Source organism: Caloenas nicobarica, chromosome 3, assembly GCF_036013445.1.
Source record: "Caloenas nicobarica isolate bCalNic1 chromosome 3, bCalNic1.hap1, whole genome shotgun sequence".
NCBI lineage: Eukaryota > Metazoa > Chordata > Aves > Columbiformes > Columbidae > Caloenas > Caloenas nicobarica.
This window is the reverse complement of record NC_088247.1, coordinates 21,755,275-21,779,989: the sequence shown is the minus strand read 5'-3', so window position 1 is coordinate 21,779,989 and position 24,715 is coordinate 21,755,275. Positions and strand designations below refer to the sequence as shown.

Genomic DNA, 24,715 nt, shown 5'->3' with positions numbered 1-24,715 from the left:
ATCTTTTAATTGCTTGTTCATTCAGGTGAGGATCTTCATGGCCCCTGAGACTTCCTTTTTGAGAGCTTTTTTTTTTTTTCCAATGAATTTTAAAAACGCACTTTAGTACACCTTGTCCGCGTATTCTTTGATTCCTCAAAAAAAATGCCGGTAGGCTTGTGAAGTGTGTCTTCCCTTTACAGAAGTTCGGTGGAGTGCTTCCTGATACTTTTTCCCATGCATCTGCTCATTCTGTTCCTTGCAACGGTCCCTACTAATTTGCTGAACGAGGACATCAGGTTTGCTGGTCCGTGGTTCCTCAGATCACCCTGAAATCCTTTGTAAAAATGAGCCATTTCACCACCTTCCCGGCCCCTGGCACCGGGGCAATTCCCAGTGCGAGGTTACACACCACGGCTCGCGGTTGTGTTATTTCATCCTTCGGTTGGTTCAGAGCTCTCAGGTGAACACCATCTGGTCCTAGTGAGCTGTTAGCATTGTGCCTTGGGAAACACCGTCTCTGCAGAGAGCTCTGTGCTGAGCCCAGGGTATCGTGCTGAAGCGCTAATGTTCGCTTCTTGTTCCCCGCTTGTTTTGTTTTCCGCTCCTAGGTAATTTGAATTCTGTTTTAATCATTTCTGCTTAGCCTCACAGTCAGACAGCCACAACGCCTAATCAGAGTAAGGACTACCTAACGCAAAGATAAATGTTATAGAAATGCTGCTCTTTTGATTAATGTATTTTTCATTCTTTATTTCCTGCACAGATTGTTTTACCCTCTTCTTAAGCCGATGAAAGAATCTTCCTATGTTCAGCTAGAGAGTTCACAACATTAGACATGTACCTCTATGCAGGATTATGCCTAAAAATAGATTACCAGTCATGTTAAATAGCCACAACTGTGCTGGCACAATGCCATGCCAGAAATAATGGATGTCTCTTTAAGGGATTAGAACATTTAAATAGGAATATAGATAGTAAGGGATGGACACCGTGTGTAATCAGAAATATAAAGGCAATTACAAGGAGACAAAACAAGGGGACATATCAGAAAGCGTGCAAGAACACAAATTCATCTAGCAAAGTTCCCACTAAAGCCATATAATTTACTTTAAAGCTTTGAACCATTTTCTGTAATACTTGGGAGGCTTCAGTAATTTGCAGGAATGGTAAACATCAATAAAATTATATATTTTGATAGATTTGGTAATAGCTCCAGGTTCATTTTAACTGTGATCACATGTAGAACAAGTTCCAGCCCTTCCAAAAAGAAATTCTACAGGTTTGTTTAGAAGGTGGATCAGGTGCTGTGAAGTATAGACCTTAAAATTTGGGTTTAAAAAAAAAACAACACAAAAACTTTGTAGGATTCGTGAATCACAATTTATGACGCCATATGGAATATAGTAACTCACACATTTTGACTATCTGAAAATTTTTTTTTAAAAGAATAGAGAGGTACCAGTGAAATGATTGACTGAAGCTGTTTACTTCTGTTGTAAATCAGTGCTTTAGAATTAAAATTGTGGTCATGCTTTGAATGTATCTTTATTAATCTTCTTAGAATAAATCCATTTCCATTCCAGAGTCCTGGTACCCCAAACATCCTTACTGTTTTTTTCACATTGTGACTGTGCTCTGAAACAAAATAAAAACGTCCCTGTCTGCGGAAGAGTACAGGATACTGTATTTTAGGGGCCATATCTTTCTCATACCTAAAATATGGCAGTTCTTTGCAAGCCTCCCAGTCATTTGCAGCATCGCAAGAGATCTTGTGGCCCTTCATCCTTGGCTGCCATGCCCAAATATCTGCACTTCTGGAATTGCACGTCAGAAAGCTGCTTCATGAGCTCTCGTTTCTGTGCTTCACAGTGGAGATTTGGCATGTGTGTAACAGGGTTGCAACGTGGGACATAAAGTAGGAGGACAAACCCTGCTCAATAGTTGTACCTGCTCATGTGTGCAGTTTTACTGATGAGAAAGTGTCCCAGCAGCAATACAGAACTGCTGGGGATGGTCTGTCCAGCTTTTTACAAACAAGTGGTTCAGATTCAAAAGGCTCTGGGCTGTGTGTATGTGTGCACTGCACAGGTTACAACCCTATGCAGGTCAGTATAGCTATACACAGTGGACCAAGCCGCAGAAGATGTCTGGGATGCTGCGATGGAGCCTCATGACCTGGGACCCTCTGCAGGGGGGGTGAGGGACGCCCATGAGGACGTGGAGTCTGACAGTCCAGCTTTTTGTCTCATCAGCCACGGAAACAGCGAAGGACACAACATGAAGAGTTCTCATCACAGATTGTAATGTAATTTCTCATATTGACTCTCAGTGAAAAACACCCCCCGAGGACTGGCGAGCCAGGAGCACGTGTTCGGCCTGGCACAGGAGCCGGTCTCTGGTGGGTGTCTTGGTGTAGATACCCATTTTAGTGGGCTTTGGGGAGCCGAGTGACAGGACACTCCTCACTCCTTAACAAGCTCACCCCTCTTTGTTCCATCTCTTCTAAATGGAAAGGAAATTGCAGGCCATTCATGGGAGCCTAATGCCTTGTTTCTTTGCAAATAGCAGCCATCCTATGTCACTCCCTTAGAGCAACAAATAATACACTGTCTTGGATTAACAGCAGCTAATTGGCAACACAGTCACAGGAGCGGACATGCTCTTGAGTAACGATCTGTCTTGTGAATCTTACTTATCCAAATATATCCACAGGTGTGCCATAGGGTTCCCTAGTCAGAGCAGCACTGCCTTGGTAGCTGAAAAATGACATTACGTTAAATGATGATGCCCACCTTCTTCACAAACTGTCAGGATTGCTGTCCTTCCAGTGCGCTACCTTGCTGAAGTGGCTGGTACGTGCTCTGAACACTGGGATCGTTGCAAGACAGGGCATTACGCTTGCGAGAAAAAGGGAACTGTGTTGCCCACTGTTTCCAGGGTTAACTGGGACTCTGGACCACTACCCAAAGTCTATCTGCTGCCTGTCAGATGTGAACCTTCCCAGAATAATAGCTATAGATAAACATTTCCACCAGTATGCATCCAGATAATTCTCAGAGCAATGAGGACAGCCCATAGAGTTCCAGCTGCTCTGGTAGTGCATTGTGCTGGTTGTCTGAACCCACCTCAGAAGCAGCAAGGCATATGCTGTTGCTCGAAGCAGATAGCCATTATTCTGCTATGCATTTTAAACGCTCAGGCACTTTCCAGCAGTGGACATTAAGCAAAAGACACAAGAGGGAAGTGCTTGTGATGCAATGTCACTTGCACAGCAGAGGCAGACGAGCTTCTCCCTGCCCATATCTGCTAGACCAGTTTTCTGTTGCAGTCCAACCTGAAGATTCTGCATAGTCATACAAATCATTAAGGTGGACCTGAACATCAGAGCTGCCGGTGGCTGACATGAGTGCAGCAGCACATTTTTTAAAGGTGCTGGCTTCCACTGAGGTCTTCAGACCTGCAAGACCCCAAGTCCCTCTGTTAATGCTCATTATATTCTTGGTTTGGTCTTGGGTTTTTTTCATTGTGGTGGGATGTTTTTGGTTTTCAGTTGTAAAATGAATAAATGAATTTGTACTAGTACTACACCTTAGCTACATAAAAGCTGGCAGTGAGTTTATTCACCCAACTGCTCGCTCACGGATTAGTAGCAGCCAGGACTGGCCATGTTCCCTAGGGCAATGACTGTCTGCTGGGACACTGGTGGTGATTCCCCCAAAGATGCTGTACTTGCACATCAGGTCAGATAGTACCTGTTCATGCAGGGCCTTAAATGCTGGCTTTCTCACATGTTGACTTTTCCATAGGCAGTGGGCCACTCAGTTTTACTGGCGCTGCTTTCCCTCTCTGAAGCCCTCCCCTGAGGGAGGGCAGATGAAGCTGGGCTACTGACCACATCCAGTAGTTGGGGAAAAAGTCAGCATTCAGGGACATCATCACTGCTCAGCAGTATCTAATAGGTGAGGAAGGGTTTGACAATCCTCCTTTTGTGAGGTTAAACATTTTTATAGCTGCTTCTTGTAATACACACTTTTCATTTGCTTTGGTCATCTTAATAGCCATTCTTCATACCAGCTTCACTTTGAATTGTCTTGCTGTAATCAGTGGGGTGCAGTTCACGTGACAGGCTGTGTTTATTGGTGTCTGTGTCCGCGCTAGCTGTATTAACTCCCTGTGCTATCAAGCATCGCTTCTTTCCCTGATCTTAGGTAAATTACAGTGGGAGTTTCGAGCAACTAGTTTGGGTGCAGGCATCTGCGCTGGTCACATCTGGAGTCAGATAGAGGGACGCAGCCCAGCGTGACCAGAGTGGGTTCCAGATGAGCTGTGCTGGTGCTCTGTGCTGCGCCTGTGCTGCTGCCAGTGACAGCGGCACTTCCCTGCCGTCACCTTGCAAATACTTCAGAAAAAAACATTCCAAGATTTTTTTCCCCTGTAGTTTCTAACAGATACAAACTGCAGCAATTTCTAACATAAAACTTCCTTTCAAAGCCGAAGTTCTCCTTTCTGTGTAACAGAAATTAACTTGATTTCCTGCCATTAAGTATTTTGCTGTTGAATTTTTGTCTGTTGCTATCGTTTTGTTCCTCAATAGCATCAAAGCCCTATGGGTAGGTAGGCTGGGAGCACAGAGGTAACTGCTTGGCAGTGGAGCTGTGGCAAGTGAGCGAGTCAATTCTCAGCGGGAAATAAATGAGTCGTTTAAGCTGCTTCAGTGGTAACTCCATAAGCCTCAGCAACACAATCTCTTGCTGCTTTCCATCCGTAACCCTAGATGACTTTGAGGACAGAACTATCTGTAATTGTCTGTCTATGCCTCAGCTCATCCATACAGTGTTCCTGTCCTCTTTTATTGACAGTGTTTCCTACTTCTGTCGTCAACATATTCCAATACATCTCCCTAATTTAGTGCTCCACAAAGATACTACTGTGTAATGCAACAACATGACTAACATTGTTCCTGTTCCTTGCCTGCCTTATAATCTTAAAATTCATTAACCACCTTCACATCCCTTCACAATAACACTGTGCTTTGCTGCAACGCCTACAAAAATTTGGAAACAATGTGGCTGTGAGTGAGCTGAGAACATTGCCTGGCATGCCAGCCTTGTGTTCTCTTTTTTGCCTGTGCTCTCCCATCTGGTGGCATCCATCTGCCTCCCCACGGATCGTGGTCTCTTTGGGGCAGGACCATCTCCTTTTTCTCTGAGCTGACAGCGCCCATACCTGTTACTCCTACAGAGCCGGTGTTTTAGTTACCTTTGTTTTAGGCAAAATTCCTGTTAGCTTAGCTCTAATCTTTAAATAATGTGCGGAATGATGTGCAAGAATGTACTCTCTAGATCTAATAACCGTTGAAGTCAAAAAGCCCGGGATTAGTCATACGGTTTTGTGTAGAGGAAGATTTGCTGGATTGTTTTCTTTATATGGTTTATTTATTTGCCTACAGTGACAGCACTTTGTGTTTACTCCTATCCTGCACAAAGAGCTGCAGTGGAAGCCAGGGGTAGGTCCAGAATCCTGCCTGTAGTCCTCCACCCTGGCCTCTTTAAGGATGATTTATTTTGGAAAGTACCTCTTCAGTTAAATATCTGAATTATCTTTAAAAGTTATGACTTCAAAATAATACATTTTGCTATTGTTGCCCAGGTATAGAATGAAAATTGTGTATGCTTTATGGGAAATCCTCTTTTAAAATGCTGCCCCTGTATCAGTGTGGAAGGCCGAGAGTAAATCAAGCTTAATGACCCTCGAAGCCAGTGGAGAGTCTTGCATTAAACCAGTTTATTGTTCAGAAATGTGTCCGCACGCAGGCAATGCCCCGCAGTGTTCTGCTGCAGTCTTCATCCACCAGGTAGGAGCAACAACTGTCGGGAGACATCAGCTCTGACCGCCCGAGCGTGCGGTGGGTCCCACGTCACCGGTGCCCGTGCAGAGGGACACTCGCCACCGCCTTCTGGGGCTGCCTCAGCCTCGGTGCTGCCGGAGCCTCCTGCCGCAGCCGTGCAGCCGCCCGGCCCTGGCCGCGGGGTCCCATCACCCCAGCCGCCCCAGGGACAGGACTTGCCCCTCCGTGGTCTCACGTTCTTGCTCCCACGCTGTCACTCTTGTGGCCTTGCCCCACCAAAGCCATTACTGTGTTGGGTTCTCATAAGAAGCGACTGGGCAGCAGGAGAATCGCCTGCCTTTCCCCGGCTTCTCCTGCCATTGCTTGTTGCCCAAATAACGCAGGTGCCCGGAGCGAAGCCGTCGGTCAGCACCCACCAGCCCCGCCAGCATGCACCAGTCAGCAATATCGGCGTCGCAAGCAGGAACCGCAAGCAGCAGTTTGAGCAGGTCCCAGTGCGACTTGCGTGCTTTCTGCAAGGGACTTTCTGGGGCGACCCTGCTGCACTGGAGGGGAGCCCTGGAGAGGCTGCTCGCCTGGGCATCCCCATCACCTCTCCTCCCACTGACTTTCCCTTTTTTCTCCTTTTTTATTTTGTCTCTCTCACATTCCCTTGCTTCTCCCTCTGTCATTTCCATTTTTCACCAAAAGCAACTCCATGCATACCATCAGCTGCAGACCCCACTGGTGGATCCTTGTGTGTGAACGTCTGGGTGTCTGTCATAGTTTAACTCCAGCCAGCAACACTGTTAGCAACACTGTTTTCAGCCCAAATCCAAAACATAGCCACATACTAGCTACTAGGAAAATTAACTCCATCCCAGCCAAAACCAGCACGACATCCTGTGCGTAACAGCCATGCAACAGCTGCAACTCCATAGTCTGGGCTTCCACACTGTGCTTGCCCTGCTGCGGTGGGCGCTGCGGACAGGAGTGTCCCTGCACCCTGCCCTGCAGAGGCCGGGACGTGCCGTGGGCCAGCACAAGCAGCACAAATTGCTTTTCAGGGAGTGCCAGTCGAGGAAGGGCTTCCAACGCTGTGAAAATAAGTTGTTCCTGTTGGTTGATTCCTGCTGCATTTGGGGAAACAGCCCTTGCCGGTCCCAAAGGTGCAGGATTACAGCAGAGAGATGTTTAATTTAATTATTGATTTTTTCTTTACATGGAAATAGGGCACAAGGTGGTGAATATTGGCAACTGGCTTCAGAGTCTTCCGTGCCTTTAATTTTGGGATGGGGAGGATGTCAGCATGTCATTTTCATTCTTATCTGCTTGATGCCTGTTAGAAAGCAGTGTCTCCCTCAAGCAGGGAAGATGTTAGCAGGTGAATGAGGCGAGTGGTCTGCACAGCCCTTTGCTGCTTGTGCTTTTCCTCCTCCTTTAGCTGGTCCCCTGCCCAGGAGGGGCACAGTTCATCTCTGCATCGTGGCAGTCAGGACTCAATTCTCAGAGGCTTGAACTTCAAAAAGAACAGAGTCAGCCCCTTGTTTCTTCAAAGTTCTCCTGGAACAGCCTGGGAGAGTTGTTCTTTCAGAGACCTTGGAAAACTAATACAGATTTTGGTAACACCTGCAATGACAGAAAATGTTCTACAATTCAGCTGTGTCGAGAGTGGTCAAGAAATCGTTTTTAAAGACAGCTGTGGTATTCAAGGCATACTCTTTCCCTTCCCTTTTGTTTTCCAAACAAAGAAACTTGGTTGGAAAGCTCCCCTTTTCTGAATACCGTGCCACAGGAATCTCACTGCCGTTCTCCAAACAGAAAGAATTACACTCAAAAGGACAGAAATTGTTAGTAACGCATTTTTTGCAGCTGATGAAACTCTTGTACTGCACTAAGTACGTTTCTCCCTTGAAGGCTGGAAATGTAAAGGGAAAAGTCAGCCTTCTGTGTATTTCCAGAAGAACAGGGGCTCTGCAGTTTAGCCTTGTCCTGCTCTGGGCAGCGAGCCCGGGCTGTCTCCTGTTGGTGCAGGGAAGTCAGCACGGGGCATATGGTGAGAAACAAGAACGAGAAAAAAGCCTTTGCCTTTTTATAGTACAGCTCTTCATCCCAAATGCATTTGAGCAGGTACAGTGTCTTGTGTTTCCTGATACACTTTCCATTAACTGCAGCTGGCTCTCAATTTTATGTTGTTTCCCGTTAATACAATATTTCCTATAGCTGAGTTATACAGCACTTCAAGTGCAGCATGAGGTGACTGTGCAAGTTGCATATTTAAAAACAAAAAAACCCCACCAAAACACAACAGGTTGGCAGGTTCTCGGTCCCTTTCTTTCAGTATTTAGATTGGTGCTATAGGACAAGTTCAACTCAAGTTACCTTTTTTGTGAATGAGCCATCGCTCTGCCGGTGCTGATGGGGTTCATGTGGTATAAACGTGGTGCAGCGAGAGGAAAATGGGCTCTGGCTGCTGTGTGCCGTGGAAGCCAGAGCCTCAGAAGAAAACAGCAACGTTCCTTTATCTAACATTAATTAAGCATCCACTGAAAAAGTAAATGACTTTTGAGAATTCTTGATACTCTTCCCTGGTGAGACCTCATCTGGAATATTGTGTCCAGTTCTGGGCCCCTCAGTTCAAGAAGGACAGGGAACTGCTGGAGAGAGTCCAGCGCAGGGCCACAAAGATGATGAAGGGAGTGGAGCATCTCCCTTATGAGGAAAGGCTGAGGGAGCTGGGTCTCTTTAGCTTGGAGAAGAGGAGACTGAGGGGTGACCTCATCAATGTTTATAAATATATAAAGGGTGGGTGTCACGAGGATGGAGCCAGGCTCTTCTCGGTGACAACCAACAGTAAGACAAGGGGTAATGGGTTCAAGCTGGAACACAAGAGGTTCCACTTAAATTTGAGAAGAAACTTCTTCACAGTCAGGGTGACAGAACACCAGAACGGGCTGCCCAGGGAGGTTGTGGAGTCTCCTTCTCTGGAGACATTCAAAACCCGCCTGGACGCCTTCCTGTGTAACCTCATCTGGGTGTTCCTGCTCCGGCAGGGGGATTGGACTGGATGATCTTTCGAGGTCCCTTCCAATCCCTAACATTCTGTGATTCTGTGATATCGTTGTGGAATACCTAATGTAGAGTGTTTCTCCAGGTAGCAATATTTCATGTTTCTGTTCTTTTATGGCAAGAATATTTGTCTCAGAGAGCTTTAGGCTGCCATAGCAGAGACTAAACGGGTGTAAATCAGCCCTACTCTGTGGAGCACGTGTGGTGAAAACCAATTTGGCCTCATGGTGCACACTGGTGCTGTACTGACTTATACCACCTGGAGATTTTTAGCCTGCATGTTTAAAAGTATGACTGAAACTGAAGCCAAATTCTGCCTTGCTATCCATCTTCCAGGTTGCATGTATTGAGCTTTCTCAGCACAGTCTGTCCACGGACACTCCTAAAATTAGGAAAAATTACTTTAGTAGATTAGATTTTACCGCCATTTCTCACATTTTGTACTATATGACCTCAGGAGCAGAACTGAATCCAAGCTCACTACAGTGAAAAGATACCACAGTTAACAGAAAGTAGTAATAAAAGTAATAATAAGTATTAGATTAGGTATTTTTAGTGGTAAAGCTTTAGCAACAGAAAAAGGGGCAAGAACATGCATGATGCTGAGTAAAAGAAAAAGCTATCAGAAAAGAAAGAACTTATTTTTAAATGTGCTTCCAAATAACCCTATTATATTAGCACATCCTTTCAACTCGGGGCATGGCTGCATTAAGCTTCCTACCCAGTCGGGTCATCCTATGGGTATAAATATATGCTGGAAGTTACATAAAAGCCATCCAATCCTATTTGCATTGTCACTCTACAACACAAAATGCTATTATGACCTCCTTTTTTTATGTCCAGTGCTATCTATAAAGCAGGCTTACGCCCTTTTGTTCTTAAGGAGGTCAGCCGTTGCCTTGCTCCCTTAATGAGCTTCAGGCATTCCCGGAGAGTTTCCAATATTACAAGACATACCTGGCCCCAGGCAGGACGGTCGGGCTCTGCCAACACCTGAGGGGTGCAGACAGGTCCCATGTGACGGGTTATGCAACCGAGCTGGGCTTATATACCCCTGGGAGCTCAGGGAGGTAGCGGGCTCGGGGCAAGAAAGAATCAGGTGAGAATAAAGTGTTTGTATATGTTGCTTCTTGGAGTGCCTTGGCATTGTAGCAAACCATATTAGATTTAATCTTCCGTTTCATTAAGGGGTCAACGTGTAAAAAATCCCTGGGATTTAGTAATGCTTTGTGTGTTCTAAAATTGTAGGGGCTGGAATTCTACGAAGACTCAGAAATCATGGTTATTCCTCTCCGGAGAATGACACCTGGGTATATAAGGTTGTTGCAGGTATGAAAATTCAGTCTTTTTTTTTTTCTGCTTTTAATTAGATCTTCAAAATACCAGTATTTCTCTTGCTTGGACTGATTTTATTTCGAATTATCGTATGACCAACCCAAGGGAACACTGGCTTCTGGTGGGTTAACTTGCATAACAACTCAAAGAAGTCTTAATTAAGCCTCTGCTGAAAAGTAAATTGGTATCCTGATAATTGGTATCGTGCTGGAATACCAAATGCAGAATACTTGGAAGGAGTTTATGTTTCTGCAGTGCTTCTACATAATTTTCTCTTGCAATGGCTTTGTGTGTTTGGGGCAGCAGGAAAATGTTAGTGGGAAGATGGATGTTGGGTTCCTAAGCAACTCAGATGAGCTGCTAGTCAAACGCTTCAACCAGCTTCTATGGTTATGATAAAGAAACCTCAAATGTTATTGACCTCCGGAACATTGGGGGACTAGAGCTTCAACCATTATATGCAGAAGAAAAAAAAAAAAGGCATAGAAAATGATTATAATCAGCTAAATAACTGAGAGTAAAACAGCCCACAGCCTCACAGCTCTTACCGATGTGATCTGCATCCAAAATGATAGACTATAGTAGCTGAGAGGTGATAGTTGAATAGTTGAGAGGCTGAGCTAAGGATACCGTTTTTCAGTCCTAGCAGTGATTTTCTTTCATGCCTCCCTGCGTATCTTTTGGTATCATCTTACCTAGTAATTTTATTTGGAATTTATTTCGTCTTTGTTTATTCTGCTGCTGAAGTAGCCACACTGTCAGCCACATTTATCAAGGTAAAAGCACTGAGCTCTGATTATTTAAGCTCACATTAAAAAAAAACAATCTGGAAGTGAAAATCAGGCTCCTTGGAATCTGTCACTCTTGTTAGTGGTGCCATGCCTTCTGTCCATGGACTTGCAAGGGAAAGCATAAAAAAAATCATCATTTGAGGCCCAGTCATCATTTCATATAAGAAACGCTGCAACTAGAAAGACACATGATGTGTTTTAACTCGTGGCGCCAATATGTATAGGAATCTGTGTTTTGCTCTCTAGGGAGTCCATGCAACTATGCTTCTGCCTCTTGGACACTCTATCATACGTACTAGGCAAGCAGCAGTAACTTAATTTGTTTTCTGATTGTTATTCAGATAATAAAGTATTTTTAATCTTTACTTTGATTGGCATTTCCTGCCTCTTTGTTGGACTTGACAAGAGCCTGAGTTGAAACTTGTCTGCTTGGTCTTGTCCTACCCGTGGAGCTAATAAAAGCTGTTACTGATCCCTTCTAGCCTTGCTTCCCTGAATTTGTAACTAACATTCAAGGGAGCATCACTGTGTTAGGAGCTGATCTGTGGGAAGGAAGAGATCTTTGTACTCCACCGAACAAGAAAGTCCCTCCTCTGTTATGCCTCAGCCTCCACGCTTGACTCAACTCTCCCTCTCAGCCTAGTGGAACCCCACGAAGTCACTGAAATCAATGAGTTACAACTGAAAGAAAAATCATACCAGAAATGTGTCCTTTCTATTACAAAGTGACAAAGAGGGGGGCCTTCCAAAATGTGCAATAGTTTGTGCCGAATACTCTTCAGCAGAAAGTGAAGACACGCTGTATTAAATGACAGGGAGAAGGAAAAAGTCCTTTGTAAGTTCTGAAGACCCGCGTTTGTGCTGCACGCAGCTGAATCAGCGAGTAACTTGCCGTGTTTCTCCCATAGACTCAAGCTGCAGGAAAAATCGTTATCAACCCGTCGGACACGCTGCTGCAGCGGGCGGCCTTGCTGCTGGGGATGTTTGGGGTCAGTATATCCAGCTACAGCACGCACCAGCTGACCCAGAAGAAGACGCTTCCCTCGAGCCTCTGAGCCGCGCTGGGCTGTGACCCGAGGAAAGGTCTGTCGGTGCCGCTGAGCGGCTCGTCTGCTGCGGGTACCGCTGTGCAGGTGAGGAGACGCTTCGCAGCCCTGAATTCTACACGCCAAGCTAAAAAGATGGAAGAATTACAGACTTCTTCAAGAAAGAAAAAAAGAATAATGACTAGCAGGGGCATCAGATTTCCAGATAAGACGAACTGTCTGTAAATACAATGGACTTGTTTTGTTATGCAGCGTATACGTAGAGATCTAAAGGTATAAAATACAGTTGAAATCAGAGCAGGTGTAAACAGATCGATGGGGTGCCATGCTTCGTTAGTGTCACCTTGTTGCAGCTTTTGCAAATCGACTCCTATGCAAAGACTGGTTTTGAAAAGGAAAAGTTAGAAGCAGTATATTCATCATGCTAAAAGTTAGATTAAATAAAAATAATCTCTCATAGATTCTTTGTACTGTTGTATCTAACTAGGTATGTACATTTGTGTGAATCGTAAACATTTCTCTACGCCTTTTGGGTAGGAATCTTTGTATATTGTAACACAGGCTGGCAGCCTTCTGCAGGAGCAGAGGCAGCCACAGGCTGCTCCATCCATATGGTGTTGGGAAGGGACTGTGGCACCAGACCAGGTAACTTTGTAATTCTGTACAGAAACTCTATACTCTAGAAAATATCAATAAAAATATTGGGTCAGGTTTCATTGCAGAGTTCAATATCTGACCGTATTCATCTGCAAAGCCCACTCAACCCATAGTATACATTCTGATTAAAATGAAAATGGAGATTGACCCTTTTCTTCCTCCTTTTCTTTTGTTTTCTTTTTCTTCTCAATGCAATTTATTATTCAGGAATGTTTTCTTACTATTGGTTTGCATTTTTCCAACTGTTTCTGATGTTTTATGTAAACATGGCTTCGTAGGCTCTTCTGTGCATATGTTAGCATTTACAATACTTTGTTCTCAGTTAATAAATACAAATATTATTTTGTTGGGTTTTGTGTGTGTGTTTAAAATTATTTCTTCTGTCAACAGTGTTTATATTCAGCCACTAAGGGGCATCCTACACAGCTGAATATTTTGAAGTCTTCAAATTGCGTATTGCAACATTCCGAAACACAAATTGAATCAGGTTGAAATTTTAAACTTTTTTTATTTTTAAATTGTTCTTGCCCCTGTTTTCCTTTCTCACTCACTCCAAGAAACGTTTCTCCTCCCCCCACAACTGCTGTTAAATTGAAGAAGATTAGAAGAGAAGTGTTTACAAGATCTTATTTTACAGTGTACCAGGTCGCAAATTACCTCCATCTTGTTTAGCCTTCTGTTTATATTAAAAAAAAAATTAAAAAACATATGATGGAATATTCCATCTTCTGCCTTCACCTACAAGAAGTGAAAAAAAACCCTAAACAACTTGATCCTTTCGACAAAAGTAAGAAAGATATCTTTGGAAAGCATTTAATCACATTGAAGATATACAGCATGACTCCACCACCTCCCTCAATTTGCCATATTTACAGCTTTTTAATCAATGCATATGATTTTGGGCAGCTCTATTTTTGTTAACTGATTTCCTGCCCCTATGCAAAATGAATGTAAGATCATTAGCTGTTTTCAGTGTCATTACTGTGCTAATATGAACACTTCTGTTACACAAAGGCTAGGTGTAATAACACTATACTTTTCAGAAGATACACTAGAATAAAAGAAATGATAACTTGACCACTGAGATCTTCCCATTTTACTCTGTCATGGAACCGAATCTCATGAGGAAGATGTATTTTTTTCCGTGAGAATTGCTTTGAATTGTTTTGAAAGTTTTACGCGGTACCACTGAAAATGGCAGGAGGACAACACAGGCAATAGGTAAATTGGGTGTGGAGAGCTTCAGTAAAGGTACAGGCCTTAAAGAGCCTCAGGAGCATAAAGTGAAGCAGCAGGAAGGTGTCATTGAAATAAATTACAAAACAGATACATTTGAACTGGCTGCTGATGGTTTGGGCCTGCGCTAAAAGCCATATTTAGGTGAAAAGTTGGGACTCCATCCATCAGAAGGTGTAGGCATCTCTAGCCAACCTATCTGCTCCTGTAAATGCCTAAATCCAGAATCTAGACTTCCTACAGCACATGCTGGGTGTGATGGATGGCCACGTGGCAGCTCCCTGGAAGATCTGCTGTCAGGTTTGCCCATAGCCAGAGGTACGTGGAGCACCAAGACATTAAAACCTTGTGAGGGTGGGTGACAAGACGCCCATCTTCTCATCCTCCTCTGGCTGGAAGCACTGAGTGGACTGGAGGCTGCCCAAAATATGACGGGAAGCTGACAGCCCCTGTCCCCTTTTGTCCTGTTGTGTGTTGGAGAAAACACTGTTGGGCAGAGGAAGGAAAGGTGTGGAGGAGGCCGTGGTGCTGCATCTTCCCTCTGCGTGTTCTTCTGAAGGACCAGCATGGTCCTGTGGCGCCCTGCATCCCAAAGGAGCCTCACCGCATGAACCTCTCCCAGCGCTGCATCCACTACAGCAATGGGGCCCAAATTCACAATTAGGACAAGCTAAAGGTGCTTTTCTTCTAATTGGGGTAAGTTTGCCCCCACCCCTCCCCGCAGTCAGTGTGCTGTGTGCTTGGATCCTACCTCCATTTGTCATGTCTGTAGACATCTAAATCCAGCCTGCAGGCTCAGGACATGGCAGGGCTCCCAAAATCTGGGCAGGATACCACTCCATCCTGCAATTCCAAAACCTGTCTATGAATTTAGTATTCAAAGCTCTAAACATGCCAAACTTCAAGCATATGTTTATGTCCTACTGAAGTCAAAGGGAGATTTAAGGAACATCTTTATATCCTTTGCCAGACCGAGGTATTTAATCTCTTCCTTGATCTCCCCCAAAAAAGCATTTACATTTTAAACATATTTGTACTTTTGTTTATACGGCTTTTACTTCAAAAATGTTGGCAATTCACCAACAACTGAATGCTGATGAAAGTCAGGAGCCTGGTGAGCTTGGGGAGGCTAATGCTGCTTTACTTAGCTTTGCAAAGGTTTTAAGAAACACCAGCAATGGATTTCATTTGGCACATAAATTTTTATGTTTGACGAGTTATGCCCCAGGAATTACTTTTTACCTTTCCTAGTTTGTAAAAGTATTTAAATAGAAGTACTGTTTAAACAAGTAAATATTAGACCTTCTTCACAAATATACTTTAAAAGCCATTTAATAAAATATGTCATATTGGTTTTACTTCTAAAATCAGGAAAATACAGGTTAATATCTCCTGATGCCAAACAATTTTAACTAAACTAATCCACTTCTATCAGCAGTAACTTCCCTACTTTGAATTATGTCTTGATACATCGAGTTAATTATATTGTTCTGTGAGAAGGAATCCCAAGAGATTTTGTAGCTGTTTGGTTTGTATGCCTGAGTCCACCTCTTAAAGGCAAGTGAAATGAAAGTATTAAATAATCAGAAACTCAAACATTGGTACTCTCATCAAACAGATGTAGCATAGACTGGAGAGTTGTTTGAGATAAATGGCATTGCTAGCAAATATCAGAGAACATTCAAGCTTGAGCGCTGTGCTAAATCAAGTCAATTAAATTCACCTGAAATGGCATATTTTATGAAAACCTCTTTCACCTATATATATACTCAGTTGTCTAAAGCAGAATTTCTGTCTTCTTCCATCAGGACATACAGCTTAGCACTATTACTCGAGCTAACACTCATTTACTAATAAGGGAAGTATAAAATGAAGGCAACATCTCTGATATATTTTCATGCATCCTCTGGAAATTGCCTTTATTATTATTTTTTATCTCTGAAGCTGAAGACTACAGAATTGCAGGTTGTGCATTTCCAGATATACCACAGACCATGAAGGCAAATTTCAGTAGTTACCAATCAGTGAACGCTTAGTCACCTATTAGACAGAGGCAATATCATCACGTTGCTGAGCCTTTAATTCATATATCAAACCAAGAGCAGAATCCAAACAAGAAAATTCATTTATTTACTCCTAAATTATGTTCATCTCCTAAGTATCTGCCCCGGCCCTTGATGGACGGGTTGGGGGTTGTTCTGGCAGCGTGACCCATGCCACCGGTGCCTTGCTGAGAGGCCCTTCATGTCAGACCATGCATTTTCCCTAGTGCCAGATGCGTGGAAGTCTGGCCTCAGCTGGGGTTTTGGGTGCTGCCGTAATGGAAATTAATGCCACCAATAAAACTGGGGCACTGACGCTGCGTGGGAGCTTCCTTCTTAAGAAGTTCGAAGTCTGCATCACCTTTTCGGTCACAAGTTGCATGGTGGGTTTACCAGTGGCAGTAATTCACCTCCCTGGCTTCGGTCAAATGTGGCCACGAGGATTTAACTTCAAAATGGTTTTACCTGTGCAGCACTTTTGCACTTCCCCATGATTATGCTAGTGATAAAACAACACAAAAAACATATTAACGCTTGTCACGTCTTTTCCTACGTTGGATAAAATGCCTCTCAGTTATGAATAGTCAATGACAACACAAAATAACCCCCCAAATCAGTCTTATCTTTCATATGACACTCTCGTTACTCTTCTGCAACTATCACAACTTAATAAGGAAGCTGCAAGGTAGTTTAATCAAGTAGCAGATTAATACGGTTCTTGCAGCTATGTTCACTTCAGTTTGTAACTAAGCACGTCATCATGAGCTACCGTGTGTCGCTGACTTTTAATCAGAGGGCCCCTGTCTTTGTAGTGAGTGTGTCTGTAAGCATAAAAGCAGTCCAAAAGGGCCCAGGAGGAGATGTTTCTTCACCTCTGGAGCAGCATTTTTGCAAGTGACCTTTCTTAAGAGCACTAGGTGCTTCAAAACCAATAATCCACACCTTTTCCAAAGCTTTTAGGAACTTCATGTAATCCACAGCACCAGACATTGGCGGCAGGGTGGTCAAAGGAGGTGTCTGACGCCAAACGGAGCAAGGACGTGAATTAACTCTCAGTGGGCGTTTCAGTGTGTTTCCATTCAGAAGCAACGGGTGAGGTTCAGCTGGGCTATTGGGAGCACTGGAAATGTTGACCAAGTCTGCCAGAGCCCTGAGCTCCCTCGACAGACAGCAGAGATGGGTCCTGGGGGTGCCACCTCCTCCCTGTCACCTGGCAGCGGCCCGAAGGGGCTTTAAGATGAGCTGAAGGAATGTGAGTGGTTTCCCTACATACAAAAGCACTTTATGTTGGGGTTTCTTCTATTTTTCTGTAATTTTCCTGACCGGGGGAACGAGCTGTCTCTTGTTGCTGTTATTTAAACCAGAGTAAGGAAAAAATACCAAGGCAGAACGATGCTGCTGCTGATAAAGATTTTTAACCTTATTTAAAAAAAAAAAAAAAAGAAAAAAGAAAATAACAGATTGGTTTGTCCTTCACTCTGTGTGCTTCAGTAATGAACTAGAAGAGCTTGAAACTCTCAAGCCAAAAGGGATGGCGGCAAGTAAATCCAAACTTCATGAAAGCTTGAGCAGAATCATCACTACCTGGGAATAACTCAAATACCACGTGCCTTCCCTGTCACAGCTGAGCCACATATCCTTTTAAAAAGCAAGTTTTGCCCTAAGGGAAAAAAAAAAAAAAAAAAACCAACGAAAAACAAACAAACAAAAACCCCCCAACAACAACAACAACAAACCGAAAACTGCTCTGCTCTGCTCTGCTCTGCTCCCCCAGGAGCTCTTTAGCTGTACCGTGGTAGATCCTCGCTGTAGGTGAGGAGAGGAAAGGTGGAGGAACAGCACTGAAACCTTTGCTTCACCAGGACCCTCTGATGGCACAAGAGCCCCTCAGCTACTGCTTCAGGCCAGCACAACCAGAGCATCGCTGACTTCAGCAAGGCTCCACGTCTCTGTCGTTTGCTGGCCACAAGAAAGACCTTGAGGTGCTGGAGTGAGCTCAGAGAAGGGCAAGGAAGCTGGTGAGGGATCTGGAGCACAAGTGTGATGAGGAGCGGCTGAGGGAGCTGGGGCTGTTCAGCCTGGAGAAAAGGAGGCTGAGGGGAGACCTGATCGCTGTCTACAACTACCTGAAAGGAGGTTGTAGCATGGAGGGGGTTGGTCTCTTCTCCCAAGTAGCAAGTGATAGGATGAGAGGAAGTGGCCTCAAGTTGCACCAGGGAAGGTTCAGATTGGATATTAGGAAAAAATTGTTCACGGAAAGGGCTGTCAGGCATTGGAACAGGCTGCCCAGGGCAGTGGTGGAGTCGCCATCCCTGGAAGTGTTTAAAAGATGTGTAGATGAGGATCTTGGGGACATGGTTTAGTGGTGGATTTGGCAATGTTAGGTTAATGGTTGGACTCGATAATCTTAAAGGTCTTTTCCAACCAAAACAATTCTATGATTCTATGATTCCTGCTCCCAGAGCTCCTCTAAAGCATGGGGAGCTGTGACCGACTCTGTCTGCATGTGCACGTAATGGAGCAAGGGTGAGGGCAACCACTGGCCCTGAGGCTGCAGGAGGGGGTGAATACCAAAGAGGCATGAGTAGGGAGGCCAGCACTGCATCAAAGATTTCTGCAAATCCCTGGCTCTTCCCTGAGTAACATGTGATCTCCTGCTGGGTCTTTGCTTTCGTCTGCAGCCCAGCTCTGGCAATAGCCCTTTCATCAGGTACTCAGAGTCCCCTTTCCACTCGCTTGCCGGTTACATCCTGTTCATTAGTCTCAGAGCTCGCCTAAGGAATTATTTGTAATGTTTCATCCCCAAATGAATTTGACTGTGAATTTGATAGCGTAGTGTCAAGAGGAGAAACTAAAGAAACACTGGGAGTGTTTGTCTTGAAAAGATACTGCAACGGTTTTGGCCACTTTCTTCCTTATTGTCAATTTTTCAATAACAGTTCTGCTTGTGCATTTGTGTCCCTGCATCTCCTTGCCTTTTCCTTGCCAAGCAGAAAGGCACCAAGGCCTCAGCTGACCCCATGTTGCAGAAAGGTGTGGGATGGGAGGAGAGGCATCACTCGGTGAGGAACAGGAGAAGCAGAACAAGCATCCCTCCCACCGGGTGAGAGGGGCTGTAAATCTGGGCTCCTGGCCGTGCAGTGAGCCTGGGATTACGCTGAGCCCTGGGTGGCTTTCAGGAGCTAATGCTCCTGCAACCATTCAGCAAAGCTTTGAGTAGTTGTAGCTGTGGTTTCACTATGCAACTGTCTCAATACAAGTTTTTGCCAAAGTGACGGGAGGATAAATGTAAAGCAACCAGTTTATACTGGGTCTCTAACAGGTTTTTCAGGGTTTTTTTTATCATATAATCTGAATTCTACTTTATAATTGCTCTCTCACATTAAGGCAAAATTAGTTCCTTGCTAGGCAGCACATTAAAAAGCCCAGTTTGCTCAAAGATATTGGTACAGGAGTGCAATGCTACACGTTTATCTCACAGAACCTTAGCCACTGCATGTTAAATATTCAGTGTGAGCTATTTCCATAGGTTCTCTCCACAGCCAGTACAAAAAATGAGCACTTCCAGAGGTGTCTAGAAGAGGTGGGCCAACTCCCCCCCGAACGTGTGCCTCTGTCCTTGCTGACTACGGGCTGGACACCCAACTTTTAGAAAGCTCAGAGTAGGGGAGACAAATTGTCCCTATCTCTACAAAAACATCCTATTCCAATAATAGCGATTTCCCACTCAAGACAGACACTGAGATAATCAGCAAATTCAGAGGCATGATTGCCAGGCCCTGGGCAGCTTCCAGAGGGAGGCACTGAACTGCAGGACGCTGTCTCTGGGTCCGAGAAAGGGGACTCTGAGCATGGAGCAGCGTGGGCAGCCCAACCGCAGCTCACCTCCTGCATAGAGACACCTATGAACCTCCAAGAGCTGAAGCAGCTCATAGCAAGAGCGAGCCTGCGCCGGAGAGGTGACTGCAGCGGCGTGTACAACAGTAGCAGGGGGGACTAACATTGGGAAAGGCTGCAGTGAAGATGCACAGCCCCGAGCATCCACATGGAAAGTAAAAGCCCACAAAGGACATTTCGTATTCCCTTGAGAGCTGAAGCCCTTGCCACTGCTTGTCCGCTGTCATTGCTCTGTGACGGGAGCCGCTGGATGGGGTGTTGGCCTGTGTGTACTGAGCACCCTCCCTGCAAGCAGCAGCCTCCGGAGCTGGACGCAGAACCGCAGGTGGGGTCTCACCAGAGAGGAGTAGAGAGGCAGAATCACCTCCCTCCACCTGCTGGCCACAGTCCTCTTGGTGCAGCTCAGGATATGGTTGGCTTTTGCACACTGGCAGCTCATATCTGTTTTTTCGTTCACCAGTACCCCAAGTCCTTCTCCTCAGGGCTGCTCTAATCCATTCCCCCAGCTCGCGTTGGTATTGGGAATTGCCCCAACCCAGGTGCAGGACCTTGCACTTGGCCTTTTGAACTTCATGAGGTCCACACAGGCCCACTCTACAAGCCTGTCAAGGTCCCTCTGAATGGCATCCCTTCCCTCTAGCATATCAACTGCACCTCTCAGCTTCGTGTCATCTGCAGTCCTTTTCAGACAAAAATACTGTTAATTAGAGATACTCTGTACCTTGACGCTATGCAATGGATGTTGAAAGAAGTGTGAAGCAGCACAGCAAACGATGTTGCATGTGTCAGCACTTCAGTCTGTCCAGCCCTGGGCCATCTCATGTTGCTCACGAGCTTCATTGTCATCCCTGAGACTTGATTTTAAAAGTGAATTGTGCTCCACCTTGATATTCGTGGTTTCTTTAAAGCTGGACTTCAGGTACTTGTTGTAGTCTAGGAGTCCTTCAAATGAAATATTCTTTTGTCAATACCTATACTATAGTATTATTTCTGTTAACACAATGTTTTGCTTACAATGTTACTGGTTATTATATTCTTTAATCCCAGGGACTGCTGAGAAGTCCTCAATACATAATAATTTTCATTTGTTTTCAACATAGGCATCTATAAGTAAATGTGTAATATCGCTGAGCGTGAATTATCTGCAGGTCCATGCTGCACTGTAAATAAAGCGCTGTGTGTGCTTTCTGCTCTGTGAGCTGAGACGGTGCCAAGAACCTGAAATCATCCACTTTACCAAGAGAGAGCAAGAAAAGGAAAGGGTATATGGAGAACACAGCTCCAGTGTTATGTTTCGGTCTGATTAGGGCCTCCAGGAGCTGTTTCGGTTCCTCACCTGCAGCAGGCGAGTGATGATATTTCCTTTTTCTCAGGCTTCTGCTCTGCGCGTGGCAGCTGAGGGGTGGCAGTGGCCGCCCCCCATCGGGCAACGTGAGCTCTGGTGCCAGGTCCCACAGACAGGGACCTGCTCTGCGCTGGGGTAGCACTTTGGGGTCACCCTCATTAGCCACAGCCCTCCCCCCCCAGTTGCCTGATAACATCAGGTGCTTGTGCCAAAGAGCCTTCATCGTTGCAGAGAAGAATAAGAGCTGCTGCCATAGGTAAGGATACAGCAGAAAAGAAAAAATGGCCTGTGGCGTAAAAATAATCTCTTGAATAGAAATGATGGCCTCCTGGGTGCTTAAGGTCCTCTCATTCTGACAAAAAATCAAAACCTGCCAAGATCTTAAGTCATCTGGCTCCATATCTATCTGCAACTGACTCAGCAGTTTTCCCTTCCTCCAGCTGCAGAAGCTGTGTGTTAAGTGTCCTAAAGCCAGGGGTGATTTCGGTCCCTGATGAACGAAAATCTACTCCTCCTATTGCAGACGCCCCAAGAGGCCCCCAGGAGGTCCCTGCCGCGCCAGGCCTGGACCAGCACTGAACCCCGTTTCCTGCCCCAGTTTGCTTTCCATGCAAAACAAGATGTAAAGTTTTACAGGTCACTCCGGTGGCCTGTTAGTGTTTCTGAAAAGTCAAAGGTGAGCAATAGACTTATTTTCCTTGCCTTTTTTTTTTTTTGCCAGTGGCTCCAAATCAAAGGAGTGGGAAAAATATCAATATGTTTGCATGGTGAGAACAAGGCAACAACTGAGTCACTCAGACCATCAACCTCACTGAGAAAGGGTTGTCTTAGATAATATTGAAAGGGAGTTATGCCACTGCCTCAGATGCTTTGTAAATACCAAATCTGAAACAGTGATATATAATAGTTGTGGTATCTAATTAATATAATCAGTGTATAGTTATTTTAAGTAATATTTCAGTATCAAAACCAATTTGCTTCCATTACCTTAGAGATGCTGCAGCCAGAGAGCAAGGATTCACCTAATAACTATGCTATTATCAGGTGAATCTGAGGAAATTCACTTTGGAGTACTTTGGGATCTGACTGAAGGAGTCTCAGAGCCATTAGTGGTTATAGCTGAGGTTCATAAAGGATGGGGGAGGCTCCAGACAGCTGAAAAAAGGGTAAATATCTTTCAGATGGAAAAGCCTCGGATCAGCTTCCCACTCAATGATGATCAACAGACACTCAAGAGTACTTGACAAATAATCAGAGCTATCTGCAAACCCACAGAAAAATAAGAGGATAAAAAGCAGCTAACGTGTTTATCGAGAATAAATCATGTGCATCCAACCCAGTTTCCTTCTTAGACAACATTATAAGCAAGTGAGCAAGCATCGTAATGCATGACTTCAGTAAGATGGTTGCAAATAACATTCTCATACACAAGCTGAGGGAAAGCACTCTTAAATGAACCACAGTAATGAGATTACAGGTCCTGTCCTTAAACCTACAAAAAATGAACAGTATTCTCTGAGTGTCTGGAAAAAAAAAAAAAGTGAGGAACAGGCTGCTGCACACTGCTGTGAATGGAGCTGCCTGATATTTTTACTAATGACTTGTCATGAGAGTCGGTATGCATAAAACATCAGCCTCGGAAGTTCTGCAGGCACAAAAGACAGGAGCAGAATTCACAATGATCCCAAATCTGCAAAGTGCTCTCAGATCGGCAGTGGGATTCAAGAAGGACAAGCACAAAAAGCTCGATGCTTTGGCAAAAGCTGTGTGAACACGGGGTGAGGAGCAATGCAAGATCAATGGAGTGAATCACAGCACCAGGCAGCAGCATCGCATCCTTGCAGGGGCGAGAAACAACCTTGTGGGGGCATCAAGGGCAGGAGTGCGGGCTGGAAGGCGTGTGGAGGGGTTCTCCTGCTTTGCCCGGTGCTGATCACTGCTGTGTCTCGTTTTGGACACCACCCTTCAAGGAAGACATGGACCAGTCAAAGAGAGCTCAGAGGAAAGTGACAAAAATAAGTGCAAAAATGTGACCTGCACAGAAAGACTGAAGAAACTGGTAGCCTGGAGAGAGGAAGGCTGATAAATGCCATGGACTTGACCATCTTCCCACCAGCCCTGATCAAGGACACCATACCCACAGCATGCACCTCTGCTGACTCACAAAAAGCAAGGGTTTTTTTTTCGCTGATCTACCATATGCTCTGTGTTATGTCTGCAAAGCTAAGGCTGCCCCGCTTGGCGATGCTGCAGCAGATATGTAATACACACTGCTGCATCTGCAAAATTAATGCTGGATAAAGCTGGTTCGGACAGGAGGCTGAAGAGAGGTTGGTTATCCTGGAACCAGCCAAGATGTCCTCCAATGCTCAGTACTGCAGAATTACCAGAGGGAAGATGCCGCCTACGGTACGAGCAGGGATGAGCCATTTCAGACCTTTTCCATTCCGCAGGTTGGCATCCAGGGACATTGATGTGCATGGCTGCATTGCCAAGTGCTACCAAGGGGTGTCTGCTACAAGGGCAGCACTGGAAATTGTAGTTTTGGTTTCAGTTTTAGTTAGTAAAAGAAATTCCAGTAAAGTTGATCTCTTGCTGTTCTGCCCACTTTGCCTGGGAAAGGGCCCATAATATTGGGAGGAAAAAAAACCAACACAAAACCAACCAAACAAAACATGTAAAGGCACTGAAGTAAAAATCATGACTTCCTACTTCAGGTGCCTTTCTTTAGATACCACACATCTCACCCTCGCCAAAATGAGCCATATCATGCTAGTCAGGCGCCAGGCCTCCCTGCAGAGGCAAGGGAAGGCAGGATTCTAGAAATACCTCTGAAAAATCTGAGCATTCATCAGTGGGACACTCCTGGTCACTGAGGACTCACCAGTCGGTGGAAACCTCTTCCCAGTGCATGTATCTATGGGCAGTCGGTGCCCCTGCACATGCAGCTGGAGGGGAGCAGATGGTGCCACTCACTCCTTCCCAAGAGCCCAGCAGTCAAATCACCTGTCCCAGAATGACAAAAGCTGAAGGTGGCACCAGGCTCATCCCCAGGACTGCTGTATGCTGGGCCCTGGCCACCTCCCAGCCCCACGACAAGCCCCCAGAAGGAGGCCTGGGGCGGGGGCAGGTCCCTGCTGCGGGACAGCTGGGCATGGGGACACCAGGGGAGCAGGAGCACAGCTGTAGGTGAACAGCTGGAGTGGGAAAGGAGGCCAAAAGCTTTAAACCACAGATCTCCCAGTGCCTGCTCTGCTCTTCCTGCGGCTCCCCAAACAAATGCAATTAAACACTGAGAACAGACTGACTGAACTTCAGCATAAGGAATCTATTAGATTTCTTCAGTTCTCCTTTCCATTATAAATTCTGAGACGGAGCTGTGACCTTGTCTGTGCTCTGTAGAAGATTGTTCGCAAGTGGTAAACAGCCGTCACTATCTCCAGTGCAATACCCACTCAAATACCCAAATGTGTCACACACGGCAAGAC

The 24,715-nt window shown here is 45.1% G+C and overlaps 1 protein-coding gene across 1 annotated transcript in view; it reads left to right on the top strand.

Annotated features, from left to right (window-relative positions):
* The window catches only part of ERICH1 (glutamate rich 1), a 92,131-nt gene extending 81,925 nt beyond the window's left edge, over positions 1-10,206 (top strand). The window contains exon 7 of the transcript XR_010605996.1: positions 10,127-10,206. The gene's annotated coding sequence lies outside the window, so the exon portion shown is untranslated. The remainder of the gene's footprint in view (positions 1-10,126) is intronic.
* The last annotated feature ends 14,509 nt before the right edge of the window (positions 10,207-24,715 follow it).